At 41.6% G+C, this 13,831-nt stretch overlaps 1 long non-coding RNA gene across 1 annotated transcript; it reads left to right on the top strand.

Annotated features, from left to right (window-relative positions):
* Positions 1-397: 397 nt before the first annotated feature.
* LOC125630441 (uncharacterized) lies at positions 398-7,183 on the top strand. The gene is made up of 4 exons (XR_007354669.2): positions 398-574; positions 1,034-1,083; positions 2,207-2,359; positions 6,806-7,183. It is a non-coding gene; the product is annotated as an uncharacterized LOC125630441 (long non-coding RNA).
* The last annotated feature ends 6,648 nt before the right edge of the window (positions 7,184-13,831 follow it).

Below are 13,831 nucleotides of genomic sequence, written 5' to 3'. Positions count from 1 at the left end.
TGGAAGGCTAGCTTTAACCTTAACTAGAGTGAGACTAAGGTCTCTTGCTAAAAACAAATGGCATTAACACCCTACTACAAATAATTAGTATGATTAAAATGTATTATCTTTAGAACTTGTGAGAGACTAATGCCCCTTTTAAATAACCCAAAGCAAATCAGCTGGGAAACCAGGCATTGCTGCTCCTTCAGTGTCTATTCTTTGTTAGCAAGAAAAACAACGTCTCCTAATTAGCAACAGTTGCTAGGCAAAGTGTGGCAGCCAGGGTGATTCCAAATGAATGGGAGGCTGCTGCTAATCCCAGAAAAAGATAGTTAATTAAAATAATATGTGATGATTTAGCCTCTTCTTTCTCAGTTTGCTAAACTACTCATTCTTCATTCAACCTAGCAGAGTGCTGCTTTCTTACTGTTTCACTGCTAGCGTAGTGAAACAATGATAGTATTATCATGTGTTTGTATAGACTAAGTGGGAGAGTCACTTGTATAGTACAGATTTTGGTGTGCTTAAACAGGCAGCTTTGTGGTAAGAGTGTTGGTGGTAAATAGATTCCCCTTTTTACCTTCCTTTAGAGGTAAAGTATTTTACATAAAATATTCTGTTATTCTCCTACTCTTCTATTGGCTCCTAACCATGTCTTTTAGGTAACTTATTTCCAGATCTTTTGCATTGCTGCATTCTGTAATTAAAGGGATTGTGATATTCTCATTGTTATAAGAAGCATATGTTGAATAGCTTCCGTGTGTGTGCATGTCATATATATATGAGAATGTACTAGGGTGCTTCTTATATTATGTTTTCTTTTTGGAGGAGTTAGATGTAAGTTAGCCTTTCCTGGGACCATTGCCTGAAACTGTTGTTACCTACATGTCTGAAGTGAAATGGGAAGATCTAAAATTAGCTCAGATCATGGCTATATATAATGCCAAAAGCTAGAGGGACATGGTTATTGGAGTTACTTGCTATTTTTATGTCTACTGTAGTTGTATTCAAAGTGCTAGCTAAACCTACATCTGTTTATCTTGTTTTTCAGTTTCATCTGATTGGAGATGTCTTCCTAGACAAAAGAAAAAAATGAAGCAGGTAGGTGCCTTCATTAGGAGTTTAGGCTTCTGTAAGAGGGATACTGATCTGAACTCTTTGGTGTCAGCTAACAGGTGTATTGTTGTACTTAATATTATTTGTCTAATTAGAATGATTTCCAGACACTCATCATCATTGCTGTAGTCTGACTAAATGTTGAGGAGCTGGTTCTTCATTCACATCTACAAGTACAATGATTGAGCCGTAATAAAATCTAGGCCTGGCAGTCACATTTGTGAATAGCAATATTCAATTCTTAGGAGGGATAGCTCCTGGAAGACCTAATATTGCTCTTTGATCTGAATGACTCTGTGCTGGCTGTATGACCTAACTCTTGGAGAAACATGCAAGTGTGGGACGGAGAGTGAATGGGCTTATGTATCACAAAGCAGCAAGCCTATATATCTATATCTTTAGAAGGCCTGAAAGGCCTTGATGTGATTTTGTTTTGTTTTGTTTGTGATGCCTCCAAATGACTATGCATGGTTGATGGGCTTCTTAAATAAGTCCTGGCATTCTGATATTTCTAACGTTAAAAACAAGTAGAAGAATCCACCCCACCCCCAATTTTTTTTTCTAATTTGGATAAGACAAGGGAGGAGATCCAGACCCTCTTTGGAAATGTGTTACAAAAGTAAAAGACACAAACCAGCTCTTCAAGAAATGCAACTTGCCTTCAAAGTTGCAATATGAATACTCTCACCTTGGCAAAAGTGAAAAGGAAGCAGAATAACATAACCCATTTCTAGCTCTTTTGATGGAGGTGAGAAGAACCAAAAACAACAACAAAAGTAAAACACGTGTTCAGGCCTTCTTTGTAAAGATGATAGAGAGGCAAAAAAGGACACACAATTTTTAACAGCTACCCTTTGCAAAGCACCATCCAAGTAGCAATATGAATGCTTTTACCTTGGCTAGTACGTCCTCATGGTGTAATGGATCCTGATAGTGGAGACCTAGACTCCTGAAGTACCTTGACTAATTTAATAGAATGAGTTTTCAGCCTATAGAGTCTCCTATGGTCAATATCTCCAATAGCTTCAAAGGACTGATCATGTGGAACATAGTCACCATAGTGAAGGTCCTTCCTCCAAGTCAATGGCATGATGCTTTCTTTTTGTAGGATGTATTCTGCGAGGTCCTCAGTCAGGTCTTAGTCTATGCTACCCCTGATGTGCTTTCATCTCCAAAAAGGAGCATCACACAAACATCCAATTAACCCATGATCCTGCAATCAGTGATACACCACTAGTTACAACTACACTTGAACCTCAAGGTGAGTGAACCCCAGGATGAAGTTGGATTTCTGTACCTAACTTAGAAGTGAAGCATGAGTACTGCTGTCCATGTGGGAAAATTCTTGAGGTCCAATGTATAGTCTTAAAGGTCTGAGATGCGGCCATTACCCTCACTAATGGAGAGGAGAGAGTACTACTGTTTGTGTCTTGCTGGAGAATGACATAGCTTAATTGGTTCCTATGCATGGAAGGGTGTCATCTAGGCTACCAGGGGAATAATACCCAGGTTGAGGTAGGAAACAGAACCTTGGAATTTACTTTCCTGTTGATGTTTTGTTAGGTAAAAGATCTCTGAACTCAAAGTAACCTGACTTTTGTCACAATGGTCCTCAGACAAGATCTGATTTTTTTTTTTTAAATGGATTTTGCTTCTTGTTTATACTTGGTGCCAGGTGTAGTTGCAGGAGCTGGGCTACTATCAATGCATCACTGTCCATCTGGTCTCTTTATGGATCAAGTAACTTTGGAACAGCTAGTGAGTCTTATGAAACTTGCTGGAATTCTCCAGACATGGAGAAGCTGAGCTGTTGTGTAGGGTGCATCAGCCAGAAGCCCTACAAAAAGCCTTACCTAGATGCAAAGCTGTAAAGGAAACAAGAATAATCATGGCCTAGCTGAAGGGGCTTTGGACTGGAACTTGGGAGATGAGGGTTCTAGTTCTGAGTGCTGACGTGATTTACCCAAGGTCACCCCCCTCTTTGCATCTCTTTCCTCCCCCTCCTTTTGTAAAATGTGATCCTTGCCTGCCTTTTCATCTGTAGATCTCAAAACAGTTTGCAAAGTACTCAGAGCTCAATTATCAGAGGGGTAGCCGTGTTAGTCTGGATCTGTAAAAGCGGCAGAGTCCTGGGGCACCTTGTAGACTAACAGAAGAATTACGTATTATGTCTGTTAGTCTATAAGGTGCCACAGGACTCTTTGCCGCTTTTTCAGAGCTCAGTGTTACCTTCCTTTTACGTTTAGATTTCAAAGCTCTGTCCTGACTATTATAACCCTGAGATCACAGCAAGGTTGTGGATAAAAACTTTGTAACTGTGGAGGTGGGATAAGTATTTTTGCTTCATTAAATGAATATTGCAATATTTGGCTTAGATTGGAAGAGATGAGACCATGTTGCCTACAATGCCATTTCCTGGAAGTGTCGACGTGTTGTTGATCTTTGTTTTGTCAGCTTATTCTTAATATGCCCTTGAAAAGATCCTAGCAGGAATTTGTGTTAAGGCTGATATTGCTGGATCTTGTGAACTAGAACATCTGCAATAGTTTCTGTTTTATGGTGTGTGTGTGTGTGTGTGTGTGTGTGTGTGTGTTCTGTCTACACAACAGTAAGAATAAGGCAAGAACACAGCCACAGTTGGGTTCCAAATAACTCTTTGCTAACTATATACAAACATACAATGCCTAGCTAAATATATACACTTGGCAGATGTTGAGATTCAAAGATAAAGCTTTACACCATTAAAACACAAATAGTCAGCAAGGCCTATCAAAGTATACAAAGTAAATATCTTCAAAACAAGCTTTAATAAGTTTTCAAGCAGCATTTTTATATCTGTAAATTTTGATTATCAATGGAAATATTTTTTTGTTGGTCGGTCTTGGTTTCTCTCTCTCTCTGGTGAAATCGATATTACACTTATCAATAAAAATCTAATCCTTCCAAGCCTGAATGAGACAGGGAGGCCCACTGCAGGCTCCCAAACTATTTAAAGGGATACTACCCAATTCCTGTACATTCTACTGCGGGCTTATTATGTGTCTGCAGGCTACTGTGGCTTATATCTTTTGCCTGATTGAAATACAGGGTAAAGAGTTCTTTTTCGAAATAGTATTTTTAAACTGGGAATTCTGACCTCTTTACAATGAGAAGATCACTTGAAAAAGGATATTTACAGCTTCCTGATGGAGAATGCACTCTTGTTCCAGCCCTAGAAAGCCTTCATGACTACTTATAAAACTGTAGAGGCTTTTTATTTGTGTGTGTTTGTAGCAATGCAATCTTAGGTCACTTTGTTTCTTGTGATGGGACCTAATCATACAGGCCTCCAAAAATGTTTTCCCAATCTACCTGCCAGATTTGCTACCCCATCTCATACAGATGACCTTTTAAAATTTACCATGAAGTATGCAAAAGTGAAAATTGTATCTTTATATGTAGTGGGTTTATTTATTATATCTAAAATGTACAAAAACACTTAGCAGCAATCTCATTTTCTTCGTATGTATTGGAATTGTTCAGGGAAACTACGTGTGTTAAAGTTCTCTTTACACCATCAGCTAGTTTCTTACTTCCAGTATACTCAGGTGTCATATTCCATGGTGCAATCCATACCAGTGAGGGGTTGTTACCACCTGTGTGAGTGGCCCAGTGGGAATAACAAGTCGATCAGCGTTCAGGTCAGACCCTGAGTGTCTGTGTATAGCTGCAGCTCTGACCCCAGCAGCTTGTCAGCAACACTCCAGTCACACTCTGGCTTCCATCAGCCGTGGTTACTGCTTGCAGGGTGGCCCCAACACACTGCCAGTCCCACATTTCCCCCCAAATGTGTGTTCTGCATTGCCCAGCCCTCTCCTGGACAGTTGAGCTATTAGAGGTCCATTGCCCCTGTAATGGGTTAATATTCAATAATTTGCTACTTTAATTGGAGTTAACAAACAGTTCAGTTTAAATACAACACTGGCTTAGTTGTAATTAAAAAAATAAAACAAGTTTATTTAACTACAAAGAGATTTTAAGTGAGGACAAGTATAAAGCGTTAAAGCCAGAAATGGTTACAAGAGAAATAAATATAAAACACTTTCTAGTATCTAAAACTTAGCAAACTAGACTTGGTTCAAGGAAAAATCCTTACTGCAGTTTGTCAGCAATGTTCCCAGGTCAAGATGTCTTTGCCTCCAAAGTCCAATGGCAGGTTAATTTGTCCTCTTGGGTCAGAGTAAGAGATGGGAGGGGTAGAGAGTCTCAAGAACCTTGTTTACTACTTACTTGTAAATTGAGGGAGACACACATTCCTTTGTTTAGGATAGATATATTTAACAACTCTTGCCTAGTCAGGGCTTTGTGGGTGTGGACATGTGCTCACATCATCATCATTCAGAAATTCATAACTTTACATATAATGCTATTAAATAAAATTAGACTAATACAGGCATGGTTCTGCTGGGAGTAATTTGTTCAGGTTTGAAACTTCTGCTAGTAAATGACTGAACCCAATTTTAGGTACTGTTCATAATCATCACTGTCCGTATGACTTTTTAGAGTCAAATATCAATTTCAGCTTGATAAGAAAATTATTTTAAAAGCAGCTGTCAAGGCTGATTCCCCACTCTGGCACTTTGAGTACAGAAGGTGGAGGCCTGCAAGGATTCTAAAAACTAATACTGGCCACTCCAGGCTGGTATTTAAACTCCCAAGGTCACAGTTTCTCCCTGATCTTGGATGGGTAAATGCTGCCACCACCCAAGTGCAAAAAACCCCCAAACCCTTGGGACCCAGGAGGCGCACTTGGGAATTCCTCCCTGTGGGGTGCCCTTAAGCCCTTTCACCCCCGCCCAGCGAAGAGCTGAGGGGAAAAAAACAAAGGAAATTAGCTGTGGCTATCAGCTAAACAAACGACATGCACAAACCTCTTAGGACACCAAAAATCCAATCCTGTTCTTATAAAAGGTAAATTTTATTTAAAAACAAAAAGAAAATACATCTGGAACTTAGGCTATTGCTAGGTTTAAAAACCCCACTTACAAAAATTAAACATCAACAATAACCTTCTTGAGGTCCAGCTTAAAGGTTACAAGCAAAACAAAAAGCGTTTGGGGTTAGCACAGACAGGGGAGTCCACAAGCCAATAAGAAATAAACCTACTTGTGTCATTCTAAACATTCCTGATCTACTTACATATCTGTGTTGTTAAATAAGTAGTTCTAGATATTATCTGATGATTTTCATATCTGGCTTTAGTTTCTCATAGCATAACTGCTCCCTGTTCCCCTCTTTCCTGGAGAACAACGCACAGGCAAAGGGAAGTTTTTTTTCCAATTTTAAAAAGTTCTAGCCCTCCCATTGTCTCTTTTGGTCAGGTGCCCACTCCTTTCCTTTTACCTGTAGGCTTGTTAATCCTTTACAGATAAAGCAAGTAAAGAACAGCTACTAAGAGGCATTTTATGGCTGGCTGGCTGGGAGCCCATAAAAGGTAGCTACCCTCTCTCCCCCCCGCTTTCATTTATCGCACCGGCTGATCTAGCTTGAAGCTAAATATTAATTCACTGTAGAAATGACCTGTTTCAGTCTAAGATATGGGGTAATATTTCTAAAAGTGATTTAGCAATATGCAGCTTAAATCTCCATTGGAAGTCCATGGCATTTAGGCACCATTGACAATTGTATCCTGGATTCTTTTTCAGTTAGGTTTTTTTTAATCTCACAGGTATTTGGTTGTCTGAAACATGCCATTGGTATGAGGCAAAGGGGAAGCTCACTGCACTCTGTCATCTTTAGGAGACCTGAAACAAAACCTTGAAAGAGAAATCGCTAGAGAAAATGTAAGCAAGTAAAATATACACATTGCTTGGAGGGAAGGAATGACTGCTGAGTGCTTTTCAATGGCTGAATACTTCAATGCTACTTACTTCAATGACCCAAGTAAGCTAAATTTATTGTAAGAGGGAACATGTTAACTGATTCAGGTCACCACGGTGTAGTTTAAAACAGCTCTAGTTGATTGTATCAAATCACCACTGCAGTGCAACAGTGCTATAACTAAATCCATTTTGCTAAACAAATTACTTTATAGGCAAGACAATTTAACAACAGATAGAAAGAGAACCTGCTAAAGGACATATTAGCAGGCAGCCAGCAAAAATAATCCCCAAACTGTTTTTAGATGAACCTTTAGCAATATACGCTAATAAGAGAGGTTGTGGGAATATGACATACTGTTATGGTGCAGGGGATGGAGATTCTGGGACATGACACTAAACGGTAGGATAGCACTAAAGTGGTATTTGGTGTAGTGTGTGCGCTGCAAACTAGTGTGCTCATTTTCCCCGAGTCTCTTCACCAAACTTGCTACTGTACTGTTAAGCTGCCTGCTTCCTGTGCACAGATTGTCCTCTTTAGGGGCTTTGGAATGCCGTGAGTTTCTGCTCATGGCATTTTTGACTTAATTCTCCCATTTATGGGTCGTGGTGTTGGTGGGTGGCAGGAGGAGAGAAAATGTTTGGACCTTGCCTAACCTTGAAATAGGAGGGGGATGGGCTCGATAATATCCTAGAGGGAGCAGCAGCAGCACTGACCCGATAAACCTAAGCCCTGTGGAATATGGGAAAGTGCAGCCCACCTTACTGTCAGCCCTCTCAATCAGCCAACATCCAAATGTGGAACTCGGTGTGTGATAAAGAGCCAAAACTGGGGGGTCATGCAAAATTTATGTGGGAAACTTAAAATGATGTGGGCTTCCTTCCTTTATTCTGAACTCTTTCCATGAGCTTCAGCTTAGTGATTTGTTGTCTTGGATATAAATCCGTTAGTGAGGATGATGCCAAGTTAGGGTGGAACACACATAACTTGCGGAGAGAAGTGTGGTAGCTTAGCCCCACCCAAGAGGATGAATGGAAAGGGGTGTTTGTGCTCCTGGGGAGGAGGGCAGATGTGGACAGTTTTCTTAAATTCCAATTTTGAAAATACAGAGGATTGAAAAATTAATAAGAAACAGAAAAATGAAGGAGACAAGGCTAAGGGTGTTGGATAATACACTACCCAGGTTGATATTTGTGTCTTCACAACCTTGGACCTGGATGGATTGTCTGAGTATACTGTACCCTTGTTAAAGGTACAGTTAGCTGTAGAGAGAGTGCCAAGTTTCTTTGGTTTCTAGGAGTTCAGTCTGTGCACATGTTCTATGAAGGGGATCCAGTTGTTCCTATTTAATATATTTGTTTTTCCATAACTAGCATATTCCCTCATTCTCATTCGATACGGTATGATACCTGGTGATACTGTGTCTCCCTCTTCCCCCTGCAGTGTGTGGGTTTGTATAATAAATGAGCACTTATCAACAGCTGGAAAATAAATTCTTTCCACATCATGTTATGCTGTTAAATTAACATCTGGTAAAACTAAAGAGAGGTTTTGGGGTCACAGTAAGGTGATGGCTGAAACAAGGGAAGAGCCAAATCTTCTAATCTTCCCCCAAGTTTGGGGGAATCCCCATCAAATGTGAATAAATGAGCTGGTTTCACTATATTCCGAACTTCAATCAGAAATAGTCCCACAAATATTCTAGCCTCTTTAATGGGGTGTAAGGATAAATGACCACTTGCTATTCCTACAGAAGATGACTAAACCTGAGGAATGACAGGTTTCAGAGTAGCAGCCATGTTAGTCTGTATTCACAAAAAGAAAAGGAGTACTTGTGGCACCTTAGAGACCAACCAATTTATTTGAGCATAAGCTTTCGTGAGCTACAGCTCACTTCATCAGATGCATCCAAAGAAGTGAGCTGTAGCTCACGAAAGCTTATGCTCAAATAAATTGGTTAGTCTCTAAGGTGCCACAAGTACTCCTTTTCTTTTTGCGAAACCTGAGGAAGGAAGGCAAAAGGAGAAGGGCCCAGGATATCTCCTTTTCTCCCACAGGGGCATGGCCAAGAGTAAGGGCTTGTCTACACTGGCAAGTTTCTGTGCAGTAAAGCAGCTTTTTGCGCTCAAACTGCAGACGTGTATACGCTGCCAAGCTACTTTGTGGGCAGAAACTCCTCAGTTGCAGCACTGCAAAAAACCCACCTTGGCGAGAGTCGTAAGGCTTTTGCACAGAAGCTCCAGTACTCTATTGCCAGTGTAGACTCTTGATTGCTTTCTGTGCTGTAATTGGCCTCCGGAGCTGTCCCATAATGCCTCAAGTGACCACTCTGCTCATTGTTTTGAACTCGGCTGCCCTGGAGACATGTGCCCTGCCCCTTTCAAATAACCATTTCTGACAGCCCTTGTGTGCTGATCTGCTCCGGGACACAAAGCAAACCATTAATGTGGAATGCTTGTGCTGTTGAACACAGAGGCAGGTGTGTGTGTGTGTGAGAGAGAGAGCTCAGGGAGGAAGGCAGGGGCTGATGTCGGGGTTCCGCCCCCGCCTCAGGACTGGTTGCTTCCTGCTGCTGTCCCCCAAAACACACCATCTCTCTGCCCCACCACACACACTCCCTGTCACACACTCTCCTCCCCCCACACCACCTCAGTTGAAAAGCAACTGGCAATCTAGTAGGAGGCCCATGGAACAATGGGATTGGGAAACCTGCATCATGTGACACTGTGCCTGTCCCATGAGACATTGCAAACCCTTCCCAAAGCACTCTATGGCCAGTTGCACAGTGGGATAGCTACCACAATGCACTGCTGTCTTTGCCGCTGCAAGAGCTGCTGATGTGGATGCGCTCCAGCGTCACAAGGAGCACGGTGTGGACGTGCATCAGTGTTTTAATAAAAGTGGTATAACTGGTGGCGCAGAAACTTGCCAGTGTAGACATACCCTAAATTATTCCCTTTTCCAGTCAAAGATAGGGGAGGCAGAATGATCCTGAGATGGTTATTCCTGCTTTCAGGTTAGCCAAGGATCACTGTGGCCAAATGACATGTGACCCCAGGGCGAGGTTACTTGAACAGATTGAGGTTCTTCTTAGCCAACTAGAAAGAGGTAGGAGTTTTTCCTGACTTAAGTTGTTGTTGCTGTGGGTAACAGCATGTTTCTGATAGATCCTAACATTTTCCCTCTAGAAATCAATGAGGTATTTACTCTGTTCCAAGTTTTTAGTCTGTGTTACTCTGGAAATGGGATATTTTCCAAGGTTAACTCTTTTATTGTTCTTTATCTGGATTAGATGGAGCCTTCGAAATTATTAAATATTTTTAAAATCTGCAGTGAAACCCTTAGATCCATTTCATGTGCACTATAAAACTGCCACCTAACACATTGTTAGATAGGACAGCAGTTCATTAATATTGGTAGATGAGGAGCACCATTCCTCAATGTATAACTTTAATAGTGGTCATTTTCTATGTATTAAAGTTTTGTTTTAGCACTTCTTGTTGTAACATCTGGCTGATAGGAAAAATGTTATCAAGCAAGTCAAATGCTTTCCTTCCCCTTTCCCTCAGCCCAGTGGTTAAGCAGGTTCTGACCCTTAAACACATGAGCAGTCCCATCAAAGTCAATGGGATGACTCATTCTTAAAATTAAACCCTTTGCTGAATTGGAGCTACTAATAGGATGTGGTTTCCCAAAACATCTGGTCATATGGTTATTTCTCTGAGACTGTACATTCCTTGGGGCAGGGTCTGTCCAGTTCTAGTACAGTGCTAAGCACATTATTTGTGCTCAACAACAACAATTGCTTTTCCTGCTGCACCACTCTTGACCAGCCTTTCTCGGTATAAATTAAATCAGTTAAGAACTCCATTAAATCCACTTACTGATCTGTATTCCAACCCACTGTGACATGCCCTGCGGTGCAATCTGGCCTGTTAAACTCATGTACCCCCGTTACCTCTCCTGCCCAGGCTGTCGCCTATGCTGCTCTGCTAGTCAACAGCAAATTCTGCCAGGCTCCGTTCCCTCAGCCATCCGTGTGCAGAGGCAGACCCAGCTAAATTGCACAAATACTCTCCCAAGCCACACATCAACTACTACATATAGGGAAACCCCAGCAAATTCCCCCAGCCACAGCCTTGCACCCCAGAAATGTGTGTCTTACACTGCTCAAGATCTGATTAATGAATTCACCACTCCTTCAAAGGGTATTGGACATGCCCCAGCCTCTGTAATCTGAGCAGATTCCCACAAGCACTTTCGACAAACTCACTGGTTTAGATTAAACATCAAAATCAGTTTATTACTGGAGAAAGATAATCACTTTAAAATCTAAGTGAACGCCTTCCAGTTAGATCCAGCCCCTCCCAAAGTCTCAATAGAGATCTTTGTTTTCCAGGCGATCTTGCTTCCTTGTATAGAGATGGGGGGAGAGGGGTGAGGCAGGCTCTGTGGTGACATCACTGTTCCTCATTTAAACTTTTCTCCAGGTGCTGGAAAAATCCATGCTGTGTCATGGGGTTAGGCGCCCTCCGTGGTGTACGTGAGCTGCTCACTGTCCTTTATTATGAATTGCAAATTTTTGCTTGCACCTTTTGTCTAGTGAAGTTTGGCATGTAAGGCCCCTGTGTATACAGTTCCTTTGTCCTCTCTGAGGGGCTCATCTGTGGACATTTCCTAGACTCTCTCAATATGTTTCAGTGACAAACATGAAGTTATGAGATTTTGCTCTATACTTTCATACACACATTTCAACAAGATAATGAGGTTCAGCAAATCAAGACTCTTCAAATAATACCTCACGATATATTTTGCACAAAACATATAATATAGCAGTGGTGAATATGTGGGCACAGGGGGTAACATGGGGTACAGTATGTCAAATCTACCATACACAGTGACTCTCAATATGACCCCTTGCTTGTAAAATGCCATGTAAATGTACAGTATTCTGTTAATTAATAAACAATTTATATAAGGGTGAAGGAGCCAGTGTAGCTGCTTTAACGGTAGAAAAATGTTTGACCTGTAATAATTTGGCCATAATGCATCTGACCAATCATGAATCAAAGTTGTCAGAAAAACCACTTGATAGCTAGTCAATACATTCTTTGAGTTGCTAATTATTATTTAATGGAGGGGAAGCTTTAATGAAGTCTTGTCAGTCTTCAAAGTCTGGGCAGATTAATGCGCAAACCAATCACTCATGCTCGTAGCAAAACTGGGGAAGAGATTGAATTTTTGTTAACATAGGCAATACATACTATTCAGCCCATCTTGGAATCCTCTTGAATAGGAATACAGTGGTATACAAAATTACTGGCAGACCCAGCATGCTTTGGTATATGTATCATTGTCTTAGCTGATTTCATGAGTTAACTTTCTCATTCTAAATGTCCATTAACTTAAAATGAATCTTCCTAGTAAGAGTGCTTTTGTTAACATGTACACACTGCATAGCTAAATGAAAACATGCAGGTGTTTGTTTAACTGGATGGAAACATTTATTGATTTGTTAGCTGAATTAATCAAACAGGTTTTCCTCACTGTCATAATGGACCCTCTATTCCAACACACTTCTTGGGTCTTGTCACAGTTCTGGGGTTAACTGTACTTCTGTCCAGCCTATATTCTGCTCATAGGTGCCCCTCTAACTCCCAGGCCTCCAGCTGTCACTTCTCTATGAGTGGGGACGTGTGTCCATCTCCCCTGAGACCATGGATTCTGGCTTGCAGTTCCCCTGCAACTCTCTGTGCCTACCTGAGCAGGTCTGACCATAGAACAGCACCTGCTGTTTTGCTGTCTCCTGGGAACTATGAATGTGGTTACTGTTACCCCAAGATTTAGACCTCAGACATTCCAATAATGGTTTGCTTAACACTATGCAATTTGTTTTATCAAAAGGGGTAATAAAGTAGTGGTCCGCCCTAGAGGAATTGCCAGAGTATTACCAGGGGGCTTGTCTCTGACCCGCAGAGGGCTCCCCAGAGCAAGCCGCCTTGAAAGGATACAGATACAGCCTTCTGCTCAAAGGATTGACTATTTATTTAAAGAAGAATAATCAGTTACATTGAAATCAGTAAAATGATCAAGAATACATTACAATACATAAGAAATATTATTAACTCCTCAGAAATCGTACATTAAGACGACGCTTCAGAATAAAAGACAGACTACATGGAATATTTCTATATCACTGTGACAGGGTCGGGTCAGATGGCTACAGGAGAGTAATAGAAGGCAGATATATTAGCTCCAGGTTAAGTAGGTCCCTTTTCCCTGGATAACGTAATAGGGAAAGTTCCAGAACAATCAGGAACCTTCTGGAGACAATTAAGACAGACAGGCTGATTAGAACACCTGCAGCCAATCAGGATGCTGCTAGAATCAATTAAGGCAGGCTAATCAGGGCACCTGGGTTTAAAAAGGAGCTCACTTCAGTTTGTGGTGCACATGTAAGGAACTGGGAGCAAGAGGCGCTAGGAGCTGAGAGTGAGAACGCGGACTGTTGGAGGACTGAGGAGTACAAGCATTACCAGACACCAGGAGGAAGGTTCTATGGTGAGGATAAAGAAGGTGCTGGGAGGAGGCCATGGGGAAGTAGCCCAGGGCGTTGTAGCTGTCGCACAGCTGTTCCAGGAGGCACTCTAGACAGCTGCATTCCACAGGGCCCTGGGCTGGAACCCAGAGTAGAGGTCGGGCCCGGGTTCCCCCCAAACCTCCCAACTCCTGGTCAGACACAGGAGGAGTTGACCTGGACTGTGGGTTCATGAAAATGGCCAAACTGAGGGCTGCCGTGAAGCTCCAAGGCGAGCAAATACGCCAATAAGCGCAAGACACACCAAGGTAGAGGAGGAGCTTTGTCACAATCACA

The sequence above is a fragment of the Caretta caretta genome, chromosome 1, assembly GCF_965140235.1.
Source record: "Caretta caretta isolate rCarCar2 chromosome 1, rCarCar1.hap1, whole genome shotgun sequence".
NCBI lineage: Eukaryota > Metazoa > Chordata > Testudines > Cheloniidae > Caretta > Caretta caretta.
The sequence above is the reverse complement of the archived record's forward strand: the minus strand, read 5'-3'. Positions and strand labels throughout refer to the sequence as shown.